We start from the raw sequence: 13,551 nt of genomic DNA, 5'->3' as shown, positions 1-13,551 counted from the left end.
GGATAGAGACAATTCATAAAATCAAACTGGAATTCATAAGTTGTACATAAACAGATTCCCCAAATTGCCATGTTCTGGTTGCACCGTTGACAACAGATAAATGTAACCATCCTGCCTGTCACTCTCATAGCCAAAACACTCGTAGGGGACTTACGCAGATCCCCAGTGTGTCTGGGAGAGTGGGAAATCAACACTGAATTCTTTGAATGAATTTGTCATCATTGGAGGAAGCTGCAAATAGATAATGATGGCTACGAAGCCCAACAGAAAGTAGACAGTTATTTCAGCTGGTGCAGGGATATGAGTTCCAGCACCTCAGAAGCCCTAGCAGTTGAAAAGAACTCCAAATGGGGCCTACTTTTTTTGACCCTGGACCAAGATAAACAGAAAATCTCTTGGGATCATGATGATGATGTGTTCTTCCTGAAAGCATTTTATCCATGTAAGATACTAGGATTTGGCGGATACTTTCTCGCTTTTGGGATGGAGGAGATTGGAACTGATGTCTTCTCCATGGCTGAGGTACTGAAATTCCTTCAAAATTACTTTAACGTGCAAATGAACACCAGCACCATAAAGTGGATTCGTGAACAGTATCAGCCTTGAGAAGACACAGCAACAGTTTACCTCTTGGAGTTGCTGCCGCTGTGCTAGATTTAATACCTAGGTTGTCAGCATACAGATCACGACATACCTCCTTCGGTTTCTAAATCTGATATCAAGTTTGCTCGCTGCTTCTGGTTGTGAACTAGAAGAAAATCCCTTAGATTATTATGATTCATTCTGGTTCTCAAGTCATAGAATCATAGAATATTAGGGTTGGAAGAGACCTCAGGAGGTCATCTAGTTCAATCCCCTGCTCAAAGCAGGACCAACCTCAACTAAATCATCCCAGTCAGGGCTTTGTCAAGCCGGGCCTTAAAACCTCTCAGGATGGAGATTCCACTACTTCCCTAGGTAACCCATTCTAGTGCTTCACCACCCTCCTAGTGAAATAGTGTTTCCTAATATCCAACCTAGACCTTCCCCACTGAAACTTGAGACCATTGCTCCCTGTTCTGTCAGACTAGCTCCATCGTCTTTGGAACCCACCTTCAGGTAGTTGAAGACTGCTGTCAAATCCCCCCTCACTCTTCTCTTCTGGAGACTAAATAAACCCAGTTCCCTCAGCCTCTCCTCATGAATCATGTGCCCCAGCCCCCTAATCATTTTCGTTGTCCTTCACTGGAATCTCTCCAATTTGTCCACATCCTTTCTGTAGTGGGGGTCCCAAAACTGGACGCAGTACTAGATGCAGTACTCCAGATGTGGCCTCACTAGTTCCGAATAGAGGGGAGTAATCACCCATATCCAGCTTCTCATTCACTGTAATCCCCAGGTCTTTTTCTTCAGAACTGCCGCTTAGCCAGTCAGTTCCCAGCCTGTAGCAGTGCATGGGATTCTTCCGTCCTAAGTGCATGACTCTGCACTTGTTGAACCTCATTAGGTTTATTTTAGTCCAATTGTCCAATGTGTCTAGGTCACTCTGGACCCTATCCCTATCCTCCAGCGTATCTACCTCTCCTCCCCCCACCCCAGGCCAACTTGCTGAGGGTGCAATCCATCCCTTCATCCAGATCATTAATGAAAATGTTGAACAAAACTGGCCCCAGGATCAGGGTGGATTTGATTTAAATCATGATTTAAATCACTAGTCAGGAAGATTTGATTTAATCATGATTTTCTACATAAGAATGTATTCTTGTTGGTTGTTATAACCTAAATACATATTCTTCACAACTCAGAGATAGATGTAGGTTTCATTTTTAGAAGGTACACACTATACATTTTTAAACAGTGATTTATTTTGAAAACTTTTGAGATTAGTTTTACAGCTATATCAGCAAATGAATTTCATTTAACAAAGGTAATTGAAGCAGATATTTATGAAGTCACTGGGAGGTGAACTATCTCCAATTCAACAGGTTAATCATTAATATTTGGAGGATTTTCTTGCCATGCTGTGTTAGGAGGAGAACATCACCAGACAGACATTTAAATTGTTTTATTTAACTAAAACAACAAAGTTAAGTATTCGGGATTTTTTTTCTTCAACAGCAAACATATAGTATTTTAACAAAAAACCGTATGTCCCTTGCTTCTCACATTTATCTCCAGACTTCTTCTCATTGTCCAGATCTATTGCACCCCAACAATCTTCTATTCATTGAACTTTTTGAAACTTTGTACATTTAGAGAGAGGTAAAGGATTGACTCTGTATACACAAATTTGCAGAGGGACAGTAGAGTTGAGGTCTGTTATTTCTCACCTCTATATATTTATTTATTTATTAAAAACATTTTTGCTGTTAACAAGCATTTTTTCTCTGGAGACACAAATCCACAGTTTGAGAACTGCAAAACTAAGCATCTCTGATGGTATCCTCTAGACTGAGCACTTGAGTCCCATTGGGTAGATAGAAAGATTAACCTAACTAATCTATACAGAAGCCCCTGGAACCCCATAAGATTGGGTCCCTAATCCATGAACTGTTGAAACTCATTTACAAAACTTTTCTTAAACATTACATGAATATATTGTTTCATACTATAGAATTAGAATTTATAATCACTATTCCACAATGAGATATCTTTGAGCTGTAATGTATCTTAATTAAAACTATCTTTAGTTAGGTTTTTCCTCAAAAAGCATTTTATCAAAAACATCCAATTTAAATTAAAAAAAAATCTGATTTTTTAATTAATTAATTTTAAAAAAATCATTGATTTTTATCCACTCTGCCTAGGATAGACCCCTCGAGCATTCTGCTTGATACCGGCTGCCAACTAGACATTGAGCCGTTGATCGCTACCCATTGAGCCTGGTGATGTAGCCAGCTTTCTATCCACTTTATAGTCCATTCATCCAATCCATACTTTTTTAACTTGCTGGCAAGAATACTGTGGGGGACTGTATCAAAAGCTTTGCTAAAGTCAAGATACATCACATCCACTGCTTTCCCCATATCTGCAGAGCCAGTTATGTCATCATGGAAGGCAATCAGGTTGGTCAGGCATGACTTGTCCTTGGTGAATCCATGTTGACTGTTCCTGATCATCTTCCTCTCCTCCAAGTGCTTCAAAATGGATTTCTTGAGGACCTGCTCCATGATTTTTCAAGGGACTGAGGTGGGGCTTACCGGTCTGTAGTTCCCCAGATTCTCCTTCTTCCCTTTTTAAAAGATGGGCACTATATTTGCTTTTTTCCAGTCGTCCAGGAGCTCCCTCAGTTGTCACGAGTTTTCAAAGATAATGGCCAATGGCTCTGCAATCACATCAGACAACTCCTTCAGCACCCTCAGATGCATTATATCTGGCCTGATGGACTTTTGCATGTCCAGCTTTTCTAAATAGTCCTTACCCTATTCTTTCACCACTGAGGTCTGCTTATCTCCTCCCCATAGTGTGCTGCCCAGTGCAACAGTCTGGGAGCTGACCTTGTCTATGAAGACTGAGGCAAAACAAACCATTTGAGTAATTCAACTTTTTCCACATCATCTGTCACTAGGTGGCCCCCCCATTCAGTAAGGGTCCAACACTTTTCCTGACCACTACCTTGTTGCTAACATACCTGTAGAAACCCTTCTTGTTACTCTTCACATCCCTTGCTAGCTGCAACTCCAGTTGTGCTTTGGCTTTCCTGATTACGCCCCTGCATGCTCAAGCAATATTTTTATACTCCTCCATAGTCATCTGTTCAAGTTTCCACTTCTTGAAAGCTTTCTTTTTTGTGTTTAAGCTCAGTGAAGATTTCCCTGTTAAGCCATGCTGGTCACCTGCCACATTTGCTATTCTTTCTGCACATCAGGATGGTTTGTTCCTGCGCCCTCAGTAGGGCTTCATTAAAATACAGCCAGATCTCCTGGACTTCTTTCCCATCAGCAGAGTTAGAAAAGCAGGAGAGAGGTGCAAGCCCTGTTCTTCGAAGATCTGCGTTTGATTTTTTCTTCACTAAAATAATCATTTTTGCGAAGGTTCCATATTTTGTGGCAGAAATAACATGTTTTTGACTGAGTTAAGATTATAGAATTGTTTTTTTTTATTCCAGTTCTGGAAACTTCAAGAAACTAGGGGCTACTTTCTGTAACTTTAGGAGAGCAATACCAATCACTTAAAGGAGTTCGGGATTTCAGGGCCTTGGAATGCCATTTTAGCCTGCATGGTGGCCCTTGAAGTGGGAAAAAATGAAGCTGCACTGCTTCTAAATTCATTCTTTCCAAATGGATAAAAGTTCTAGTCAGGGAATCTTGTTTCACTTCAGGGAGAGAAGACCCAGGTGCTTTGAAAGTACGCTCCATTGGAAATAATAGCAAATAGTGTTATGAGCTGAAAAGATGATCATTTTTGGAGACCAGTTAAGGCAGCCACCTGGATCATGCATCGCTTACTGTTTATGTTCTCATAACACTACAGATTAATGTTTAGGAGAGCTGCAGACACCTCTGAGGTGCTGATACGTTCTTGCTGTACAGCACTGCACTGCTTTAGAAGGCCTCTAGCATCTGGACTGGCATAAGAAGGAAAAAGAGTGTAATTTTCCCCGAGTTTATCCCCAGATATAAGTTACGGAAGCCTAACTGCCCACACAATTGGTGGAATGCAGAGACTTTAAATTGCCTTTAAGTCCCCTTGCAAATCTGTGCCTGAGGACATTTTAGTTGGACCCAGAGGACTTAGACCATTATTGTGAAGATTTCTTGGTATCTTTTAAATATCAACAACTCATTGGCTAATAAATATTTGGCTTTCCTGGTATTCTGCTCCAGAAAATTCACACAGTAGCGTTTGGATGATTTACAAAGAACTTTCATAGGTTAGACACATAGTGAAAATATTATTCAGTAATTGGTATTTTTCCTTAAAGTTAAAAGGTTAATTTAAGAATGCAACTAGTATGTAGAAATTCATTCCCCACCACCCATCTTGTAGCACTGTGCTAATGTGCGGGTGTTTTTGTCACCAGTTTTTAGTGCTCTGAGGAAATTATCATTTGGAGGTTATTAAAAGCAATCAGAAAATATGGATGTTTTATTAAGGTTCTGTAAGCATTGTTGTTCATGCTTTTACTAGACTGTAAGTATAATCTAGATTTCCCCACATCCTATATAAATATATATGTTCATTATAGAAGAAGACCTTTAGTTTTCATTTAATTTAGACTAGTGTTGCTTTTTTTTTAAAAAAAGGAAGTTGCACCCATGCATCTTAGAAGCATTCTGAAACTCGATGAAATGGAAAGAATACATGGCTACTTTTAATAATTGTCTTTTTAATACTTTTAATAAATATTTTAATTAAAACGGACATTTCCAAACTTTGAGCAGACCATGGCCTGTTCAGATGTGACATCTTTTTTGACACCACCGGTACAGAATTACTCAAGGATTCTAAAATCAGTTTTGTAAGTCAGTTCCATTTTTGTGTTTTATTAATCAGCAAACTTTGCTGTTTTCATATTTAAACAAAACCTTTTCTATTAAAACAATAGTGTTTTGTTCACTAATTATTAAAGTAAACTAATAAATTTACGGTTTTATGTTGTAACTTACCCTGGGGTGTCACAAATAGTACTCTTTAGTAAGTTATATTAAGGATCACCAGCTAAAATCTCAGAAGTGCCAATTTTAGAATTAGAATTAATGGGAAAAATGTTTCTTACGGTGTGAAATTTCAGAATATTGAATAATATGGCTGCAGATTTTTAAGGTAGTCGGATAAAGATAATTTTAGAACTTTACATCAGGAGTGTACTAGACCACCCAGTAATTACCAACTTTTAGTTAGAAATTCGGAAAAAAATCTTGGGTTTTCTGTTAGTGGAGAGAAAGCACAAGATACACATAGGTTAGTTTTATATGGAGTATGTGCAAATCAGAAAAACAGGGACAAATATTTCTCTTAGTTTTTTGCACTAGGCCATGTAAATTAAATTAAATTTCTGTGATGCAGGTCATGTAACTTGAAAGGCCTATCAATGACAGAAATTCTGCAGATAGGGTTGTATAAATCTATTTTAAATTTTTTCAAGTTATGACTGTAAACTGGCTAATGTTTGCACACTAGTTACAAAAATGGAGGAGGATGGACACACTTAATGAATTCTAAATTGCTGGGTCTGACTGGTCAAAATTACTGGTAAGAAAACTTTATTATCTCAGCTAAGTAAATATTTATTGACATTAACACTTCTGTTCTTAAAAAAAACAACTGATTACAAAAGATAACACTAAATGATATTCTTAGTTTTTAAAATTGTTTTGTGATTCTCATTCTGACTTGATCGTTAGCAATCAAATACAAATATTTTAGGACCGACAAAGTATTTAAACTAAAAAACTGAAGTGTTTTTAAGACATTTGAGCTATATCTAGTTAAGATCTTTTTCTCTAAGCTGAAGAAAGTATATTATTAACTACGTTAACTTTCCTGGTGTTCTTTATAGCATTGTATTTAGTGTTCCAATGCTAAGTCAACATGAAGAAAAATCAGTTTTTTGGCTTCCTGATGTTTTGAACAGCAAAATTAGTTGACATGATTGACTCATGATTTGTGCTTCACAGGTAGATGTTAAAGTATTTTACTTCAAATGATTTTGAAGATATTGAAGAGGTTTTCAAGTACAGGGTTTATCATACAGCTGACCATGAGCACTTGGTAAAGTATACAAGCCTTTAAAGTTTCTTTGTGGTTTCATCTATTTGTATATCTACGGGAGGTATAATTCCCAGCTTCGGTAGACATACATATGCTAGCTGTGCTTGAGCTGTCATGCTAAAAATTGCAGTGTGGCCATGGCAGCACAGGTGGCGGCTTGAGCGAGCCATGCAAGTATGTACCCATGGGGTTAGGTGGGACTGTATTAGGATGCCTAGCTACTGCCCATGTTGCCACAGCCAGACTTGCTATTTTTACTTGCTAATTGGAGGAGAGCTAGCATGTGTGCCTTTCTGAGCTGGGAATGACACCTTCCAGATGCTGCATATACTCTTAATCTGTACATGCATATAAAAATTGAATATTATTAGAAGAGAGTTCATTTTCCTGTATCAGATATAAAACTGTAGTAAAGGGTGTTAAGGTTTGTCACTTATATGCTACAATATACTAGTAATATCCTGTGCTTGGTCGTTAGCAACAATGATGCAGAACCATGTTGGCATCTTTTCTTTGAGGTATAGCTGAACTTAAAAACTCTCATTAAAATGACTATTTTTTGTTGTTTCAAAACAATGGTCATTTGTAGCTGAACTTACAAATGCAAGAGATGCCATACTAGATAAGACCAGTGGCCCACCTAGTCTGCTATCCTGTCTGTTAAAATGGCCAGTTTCCCAAGGTGCAGGAGGTGCTGGGAGGGAAGGGGATGAGCGGGGACAGTGGCGCTTGAGGGGAGTGGGCAGAAAGAGACGGGGAAGAGGAGGGGCAGGTGTGGAGCGGGAAGAGGTGGGGTGGTGGTGGGGTCTTGGGGGAAGGGGTGAAGTGGTGGCGGGGTCTGGGGCTGACTGGGGGGCTTGGGGGTCCATGGCAACATTTTAAATCAAAATTGGGTCCTTGGGTTACTGAAGTTTGAGAACCGCTGTTTTATTGGATCAACTTCTGTCAGTGAGATAGACAAGCTTTTAAGCTACACAGAGCTCTTCAGATCTGGAAAAGGTACTCAAAGTGTCACAGGTAAATACAAGATCAAACAGATAGTGTAATGTAAGAATTAGCAGTGTTCTAAAGGGACTGTTCAAGGTGAAGTGGCCCGTTAACACGCTGTAGATATAGGACAAAAAGGAGGGGCTAGTCGGTTACTGATTGTTGTAATAAGCCATAAATCCAGTGTCTTTATTAAGACGATGATTTTTAGTGTCCTAAGCTGTGACAGTTAGGTCCAGACATTCAAAAGGAGAATACCCACACACATTTGAGGCTAGGTTTTCAAAAGAGTTCAGGTCGCATTTAGGTACTTAAATAAGGGTTCAGATTATCAGAAGATTTTGGTATGGTGGCTCCTGATCTTTTTTTGGAAAATTTGACCATCAGTATTACACTGTGGGGTGCTTGTAAGGGAGCACTTTTGAAAATCTGGTCCCAGTTATGGGTGCTGAGCACTTGGATACTTACTCTTGAGCTCTTTTGAAAATCTAAACCTTTTAGGTTGATTTATATCCTGATGCATAAGGATTTATAATCCATATTCAAAAAAAATCCTATCTAATATAACTGTAGATGTTCTCATAATCCATATAAATGTCTTATCTTTTATTGACCCCAACAAGCTTTTGGTGTAAATGATATTTTGTGGCAGTGACTTCCAGAGAATAAATATGGTCTGTCTAAAATGTGGTTTCTTTTTGTGTTTTTAAAAACTTCTTGTCTTTCATTTTCAGTAAAAAGAAAAGGAGTACTTGTGGCACCTTAGAGACTAACCAATGTATTTGAGCATAAGTCCCTCTTGCTCTTATCCTCTCCTTTTTGGTCTCACCTGTTATCCTTTATCTTCTCTATACTGTTTGTTATTTTGTACGTCATTATAATATTCCTTCTTCTTCATCTCATCCGTAATTTAAATAGTCCTGATCCATTCATTCTTTCTTCATTTGGAAGTCTCTTGATTCCTTTGTCTGGTCTCTGAATCCCCTCTACTACTTTTACATCTTTTTGAGAAAGTTTGACCAGAACTAACGTAGTATTCCAAATGAAGGCATAGATGTATCTGTATACAATAGCATTGTAATGTTTCAGTATTACTTTACATCCTGTTCTTTATGTACCCTAATATTTTGTTTCCATTTCCTCAAAGGCACACACTGAGCAGAAGATTTCATTGAGCAGTCCAGAATAGTTATAGTTAATTTCAGACTCAGGACTGTTTGAGTTCTGCAAATTATTCCTTTTGATGTGAATTAGTTTGCATTTCTCCACCTTAGATTTCATCTGCTGTCTTTCTGCCCATTTTATAAACTTGTTATGATCCTCTGAAATTCCTCATATTCTAGACAAACATAAATAATTTTTCCACCTCATATTTTTTGGGTCATGAATTTATTTATTAATCAAAACTGTTCCTAATATAGAATCTTGTGGCACCCCATATTGAAAATTGACTATATAATCCTATTCTGTTTCCTTTCTTTCAGCTAGTTTCTAATCCATCCAATTCCACGGCACTTTACCTCTTTTTTTTCCTCCCCCTCCCTTCCCAGAACTACCAAGTTTCCTTAGTAACTCTTTCTGAAAGCTTTTAGTAAGTTCAAATAAATAGTCAGCTAATTGTTCTTTTATTCATTATTTTGTTGAGGTACTCAAAAAATTCCAATAGTTAAGATAGGCATGTTATTTAGAAGCAGTACTGGTTTGTCTTTATCATGTAGATTGATCTAATATGCTTTCTAATTCTGTTTTTAATTATGGCTTTGAACAGTTTTCCTGGTAGTGAAGTAAGAATTACTGGCCTGCAATTCCCTGAATCACCCTTAGCCCCTTTTTTAAATCATAAGTATGAAATTTGCCACCCTCTAATCGGACAGTAGAACGTGATTTTAATAAAAGATTGCATATTTTTGTTCAACCACTTCATTCTTAAATGTCTTTAGAAATCTTGTCTACATACTGTCCGTGTTTGCTCTTTCTCACTTTGTTCCAGTATTTGATCTTTAGACACCACGATCACTGACAATACCTTGTCTTTGTTACCTGAAAAGTGATCGTTCACAGAAGGTTTCTCCTCACTATCTTCTGTAATGAAGGCTGGTGCAAAGAAATCGTTTCGTTTCTCTACAATACCCTAATTCTGAGTTGCAGCCTTTCTGTTCTTGTGTCTAGCAGATGGACTGATTCTCTCATGTTGTTCGCCTTAATTTATTTTTGTTTATATGTGTTTGGTTATTTGCTCCTCAAAAATCTGTTTTAGCCCTTCAAATGTCTACCTTACATTTTGCGTGCCTTGGTTTATGTTCCTTTCCAGGTTTGGATTTCCATTTTCTGAAAGATACTGTTTGACTTGAATAATTTCTGAACCTTGCCATTCAACCAGAGTTTGTTATTTTAAAATAATTCTGATATCCCTTCTTCCTTTTTCGTTTAGCTGTGTGCATTTCTTTTGTGACTCTGTTATGGAACAGTATTCTTTAATATCATCCAGGTAGAAAATAAGGGTTTTAATTTCCCCACTTTTTCTTAGGATCTCTTTAATTGGTTTCTTTCTTTTTTTAAATTGCCCTTTCTTAAGCTTAATGTCACCATGGAAGTTTTTGGTACAGTTCCTCCCCAAGGATGGTTAAACTTAATTATTTTGTGGTTATTTTTATCTAGTGGCTGAATTATACTTGTTTCTTGAACCAGCTTTTTTGTGTAGCATAGGGTTATAATGAGACTAGCCTGACCTCATGTGTTCTAGAACCAGCTGTTTCAAGAAGCAATATATGAAAGTGTCAAGAAATTACTTCTCTAAACTTTGTCATATTTTGATATTTGACTATCTTGAGTTGAAGATAAAACCTTGAAGTGGACACTACTTCATTTTTTTGTGGGGGAGGAGAGAGGGGAGGCAGTTGTTTTGCAGTGTATTAGATTGGTATGCTAGGCCAGTATATTAAGCCCAGGCAGTTTTGTTGCTAATTACACACAACTTCTCTGGAGTATCAGATATTCAGATCCATTTTATGAATATGGTAGAGAGAATAACAACTGTAAAACAAAGCACTGTGCATGTAAGTGACTGTTAGCGTGTATTTCAGAAGGGATAAATGCTCACCATATGGTACAATTACTGTGTCCAAGTTTTCAAATTAGCTTCTCTCATCCTCCTTATTACTGTCTTTAAAAAGAGAGGGGGGGAAAAACCCAACATGATTTATCTACTCTGCAGCAGAACTCTTGACGCAAAACAGCAGCCCAGTTCTGTCCAGTTTTTTTTCCTTAGCATAATAGAGGCTGTCGGACTTTTTTATACTAATTACTGTGTGAGCCTCAGATGAACCCCCTTCAATTCACAGGGCTTTGTTAAGGGAGGAGCTGTCAATGTGTCTGCCCGTTTGCAGCTGTGCTGTGGCTTTAGCTTGCTTAACATTATGCTGCTTTTTAGACTTGACAGAAGGGATTTTTTTTATTAAGGCAAAGCAGCCTTGTAGCGAAATGGTTTAAGCAGCTGCATTGTGGGGAAGCACAAAGAAGTTATTATTGTGTCTGTTTAGGGGGGGTAGGCTGGAGGGGGGAGATATTCGGCTGCTGTTGATGCCGATTGTTGACTTGCCATCTGCCAGATAGGGAGAAGAAAAAAATGACAGCTCCAGCAGGGTGTTCAAGAGGTTGTTTGGAGAGACGCATAAACATGTGCAGATGTCGAACTGAATAATGGCAAGAACTTGAGACGGTTTATGATGCTGCTGTTGTGTGTGCATATACAGAATGAGTGTATTTGGAGGTTTGGTTGGGGGGAGGGTACATACTAATTGTTATTGTTCCCCACCTCCTCCTTTAGTTTTGTTAATTAGTTCGGGAGTTTAATATTTCCCCTTCCTCCATTGTTGTTTTCTAAAAGGAACCTTTCTGAGAGAGAAATTAAGTTTTCTTTGCTATTTTTAAGCTTTTGGTAAATTTAGTACTTGTGGAAATAGAGTAATAAAATTATTTTGATCCCAAGAAATGTGTAGACAGGCACTAGGTAAGCTCTCTTATGTAGCTTTTTTCAAGTATCTCAAGAGTGATATGTTGCACACCCTTGCTATCGCAACTTGGGCCTTTCCTGGGCAGAAAATGCCAGTTAAAAATTGTTTAAAATTATATAAAACTAGACAAATAAGCACTAAGGGCTAGTGTTAGATTAGCAGACTAATTTTCTCTTGCAACTTGATCACATTTTGAATGCTTCTCCAGTGGTGAAAGGCTGGTCCACTCCTGAAGACCGTCAGCTAACTTTCTTTCATATTTTCCTGTGTATTGACAGTTGCATATAAACCAGATTTTAAACCACAGACTTCAATCATACTTTCTCCCCTCCCCCCTAATATCCCCTTTTGGGGGGATTGTTTTGTTTGTTATGAATTTCCAGGTTCACTTGAAAGAAGTAAAAATGAAAATTTTTGACAAGAAAAGGGGTACAGACATATGGAGAAGGACTAAAGCTGTCCCAAAAGGGTTAAGTGTAAATTTAATTTTTTCCTATTTGTCAGGTGATCTCTTACTTTAGATTATGGAAGTGGAAAGTTAAATCCACAGACTTTCCCCTCTTAAATATTAAGAATACGTTTAGAGAGACAAGGTGGGTGAGGTAATAACTTTTATTGGACCTTATTCTTTTGTTAAGAGAGACAAACTTTTGAGCTGACACAGAATAATTTTTCAGGTCTGTGTAAGCTTCAAAGCTTGTCTCTTTAAGCAGCAGAAGTAAGTCCAATAAAAGTCAGACTTGACACACCTTTTCACTCTCATATATTTGGACCAACACAGCTACAACTACACTGCATAGAAGAGTTAAGTTTACTGTTCTGGTAGTTGGGTTATTTTGATGGGATAAAGATATTGCCTTAAGAATGGTAAATGGAAATAGTAGTTTGAAGTGCTCCATGGCTGTTTCCGTGTACTTCTCTTCTAACTTTTTTACATCAGGATATAACAAAGATTTTTGGTTAGTCACTGACTCACTTGAATATTATGTGAACGAGCTTAGCAGAAATCTTATTCTGTGTCTTTATAGGAAAAAAGAAAGATGTCAGTCTTAAATCTGGAAAAGACATTTTCTTCAAGATTACTGAACTAAGAAAACAAACTGATGAGAGCATTTAATGTCTTCTTTTTTAGTCCTTGGAATCAGCATTTCAGTCGTCTTGGCATAATTTGGAATTATTATTTCAGTTGGAGTTTAATTGAGAATTCAGGTGTGACTGCCTCCCACCAAGTAGTGCTTTCTACATCTGTGTCCTGGCAGAGGTCAGTAGTTTTGCAAATGGTGAGTCACCTTCTTTTTGTTAGCTGGGTTGGCATTTCTTCTTCATGGATTTATTCCATGTTCTTCTGTGTTCTACAGTGCCAGAAAGATCATATTTCAGAGTAGCAGCCGTGTTAGTATGTATCCGCAAAAAGAAAAGGAGTACTTGTTGCACCTTAGAGACTAACACATTTATTTGAGCATAAGCTTTCGCGAGCTACAGCTCACTTCATTGGATGCATGTAGTGGAAAATACAGTAGGAAGATTTTATATTTTAGAAGGATCATGGTTGTTCAAACTGGTCTTCCATTGGTTGGTGAAGTCATATTTGAGGGCAGAATTTTGCACTAAAACTTTGTAGTATGCAAGTATACAATTATGGAATTTGTGAGAACAGACATAGGAAGTGGAGAGTACACTAGGCTTATTACTGAAATGGAATATAAATTTGCTCATCTCAAGAGAAACAAGAAATATAATCAGGGTGATTTAGATATTACAGTTATAGACAATAAAGACCAGGTTGCTCTAGGCAGCAATACATTATTCTTTATCCATCAAGAATTTCCAATAATAAAAACAGTTATCTTGAAATATA

General features: G+C 37.7%; 1 protein-coding gene across 11 annotated transcripts in view; it reads left to right on the top strand.

Annotated features, from left to right (window-relative positions):
- AKT3 (AKT serine/threonine kinase 3) overlaps positions 1-13,551 on the top strand; it is a 265,359-nt gene that overhangs the window by 105,393 nt on the left and 146,415 nt on the right. Inside the window, exon 2 of one of the 11 annotated variants that reach the window (XM_075126956.1) lies at positions 12,826-12,954. The exons of 8 other annotated variants lie outside the window; for them this stretch is intronic. The gene's annotated coding sequence lies outside the window, so the exon portion shown is untranslated. Of the gene's footprint in view, positions 1-6,616; positions 6,694-12,825; positions 12,974-13,551 lie in introns of those variants that run through there. 2 more of the 11 variants (XM_048843734.2, XM_075126957.1) reach the window with 2 other exon arrangements.

This window comes from Caretta caretta, chromosome 3 (genome assembly GCF_965140235.1).
Source record: "Caretta caretta isolate rCarCar2 chromosome 3, rCarCar1.hap1, whole genome shotgun sequence".
NCBI lineage: Eukaryota > Metazoa > Chordata > Testudines > Cheloniidae > Caretta > Caretta caretta.
Note: the sequence above shows the minus strand (reverse complement) of the source record. Positions and strands in the feature narration are given on the sequence as shown.